The following is a 2,796-nucleotide window of genomic DNA, read 5'->3' on the forward strand; positions in this document are numbered from 1 at the left end:
GGGCAGGGGGCTGGACTCGATGATCTCCCGAGGTCCCTTCCAGCCCTAATGTCTATGAAATCTTACCCATGGAAACAGCTTAGTATGAAAAAATACATTCATAGAGATGACATTCTTGGAGAGAGATCCTCTGTAGTTATAAATTAGAGCAGGTCCATGAAAGTCCATGGATTTGCACTTATTTGGTGCACAGCGCTCGACCGATTTCTTTGAAGGTTTCCATTTTTTGCACTGTTTACATAATTTCCACAAAATCCAGGCCTAGTCCATTAATAGAATTAGCACTGAGTGGTATATCTCACAACTTCACACAGGCAGGCTCTCCAAAATGTGCATAGTGTTTTTAAAAGCCCACCTGTCTTTCCTCCTTTCTTTCTCTGAGTTCCTCTCTTTCTTTACTGTATAAATAGGCAAGACTGAAGATGAGAGAAAGGGGGAACTTGTATCACAGTTTTATACCTGGGAGAAGGAAGGCACAGAGAGGTTGTCACATATCAGTGTATATAATGCAGTCGGTACCACGCTGTATCAGCGCTGTCAACACATCCCCCATCAAAGAAGGAATGTCTGCCGTCTTTATTACATTATCAGCATTCATGGGGGGCTGCCAGACAATTCCTAAAAGAAAGATCAGATGTAGGTGGAAGCAGGGAGCAAGTGGAAAGAAAGCTGGGAGGCAAAGGAAATCAGCTGTACTGAAAGTAACCCAGGGTTGGCAAGCGCACGTGGTGGAATGTACCAACATCTCCGGCATTTTTTTCCATGTAGAGCACTGATCCATCCAGCCATAAATCAACAACACTCCCAGAAAGCTCATTTGGGCATCCGAAATGGAGCCAAAGCCAGCACAGTCCTGAAAAGGATTTAATCAGCAGCCTCTGAAACATAGTACTGCATTAATCTATCATGCACGTACACACACACGTGCACATGCACTGTAGGACCTTTGAAGTACATTTTCCTCAAATGATCTGAATGTCTTAGGTTACAAGAGGCGCCTCTCATTAATATTTGCTGCCCTGCTGAATGCTTTGGGGACAAGGATGCCTGACCTTTGTTAAAAGCTGCCCCCATGCCAACCCTTAATTTTTTTGCTTTTCTAAATGAATTAAACAGACGGCTTTTTTTGCAGTAATTTAGCCAATTAGTATGTAAAACACCCTGCCAATGTGAAACAGAGATTCCTTATTCTTTTCTGTTTCTCTAAGCCTACCAGTGCATACATTTGTGTCCTCCTGGCCACTTCCCGTTAGTGGGAATCCATCACGTGGGACTTCTGGGCAGCCCGGGACTGTTGAATGGGCCGTATTCAAATCCTGGGAAAGACAGAAAAAGAAAAAGGTGCTCGAATCTCACTCAGCGGAGTTTATTTCCTGCAGCTGATGAAGTGCCCATATATTCTTGCCAACTTGATATGTGCAGGATACTTGCTTGGGATGATTGATTTCACAATGGAAAATTGGTGATGGGATGTCTTTCTAAGAGAGATGTTCTAGTTCCACCGCAAGTTATTGAGCTAAATGAAAGAATTCTTGAGTGAAATTTTATAGCGTGCGTTACACAGGAAGTCAAACAAAATGATTACCATGCTCCTTTCTGGCATTAACATTTTATAGATATATAGCCAGGCTTTAATTCACTAAAGTAGACCCATCACATGCTCTCATTTGTTAAATAGGTGTCAGATATTGGCATGATTTTTAGTTGTGGTTATTATTTATTACCTATAGGTTAGACACAGATGTTTCATTTGTCCCTGGACATATTGTGCCTGTGTTTATTCCAGAACAGAAAGGTCCCAGGATTAGTGCATACACACCACACTTCTAGTCAGGGTTCAGTGAGTGGCTGAATGCACTGCAGCTTTTATGCTGTCAATGCAATAATACGAACTTAGGACAAACCATTCAGATATACTCTTCAATGTCCCAGGAAAAATCGTTAGTGGCTGCACCTACATGTGCATTAATGCGCTTTTTCTAATGCACATTAAATGTAGTACCTCCAGTGTAAGGTATTAGATGAATGCACATCAGGCTGCCCTAATCCACAATAGTGCAAAAGCACACTTTAAAAGTGCTGCTTAATGCATAGTAGCCTATTTTACTGTGCATGGGCATAATAGCACTGTTCTTTACATGACCCTTTAATGCATGGTAAAATAGGCTACTGCATATTAAAATGCATGTGTAGATGTGCCAAGTATTTCTTGTTCCATGAGGTTTTTTGGTTATCTGTATACATGCTCTGCAGGCGGAGAGGTTGCGGGGGGAGGAGGGGAGGCTTTAATTTATGTGGCTCTATCTAAAGTGCCCAAAGTGTCTTGTGTATCAGCATCCCCACGCTTAATGTATAGGCACCCTTTAAGATTTATCCTGGGACAGTAGAAATGGACATCTGGTTTATCTCAGTACAAATGTGACATCTGTTTGTAGCCAGAATATAATACATTTCAAAGGCAGTATTTTAGATACTGGGCATATATGTAACAAGATCTCTGTCCCAAAGAGCTGACGTGACTGAATACCTCAGTCCCATGGACTACAATGAAAGTGGTCATGGAAGAGATGGTCATACAGCATATATTAGTTGCATGAAATTTTCCAGTGTTGCATTTTTATTTTAGTTGGATTTGAAGAGGCAATGCAGAGGTGTATTAAGTGGAAGCTGAAGAAAATCAGGTGGGAGTCAAAGAAGGAAATAGATTTCATAGATTTCATAGACATCAGGGCTGGAAGGGACCTCGGGAGATCATCGAGTCCAGCCCCCTGCCCAAAGGGCAGGAAGTCAGCTGGG

The sequence above is a fragment of the Crocodylus porosus genome, unplaced genomic scaffold, assembly GCF_001723895.1.
Source record: "Crocodylus porosus isolate Cpor-Errol unplaced genomic scaffold, CroPor_comp1, whole genome shotgun sequence".
NCBI lineage: Eukaryota > Metazoa > Chordata > Crocodylia > Crocodylidae > Crocodylus > Crocodylus porosus.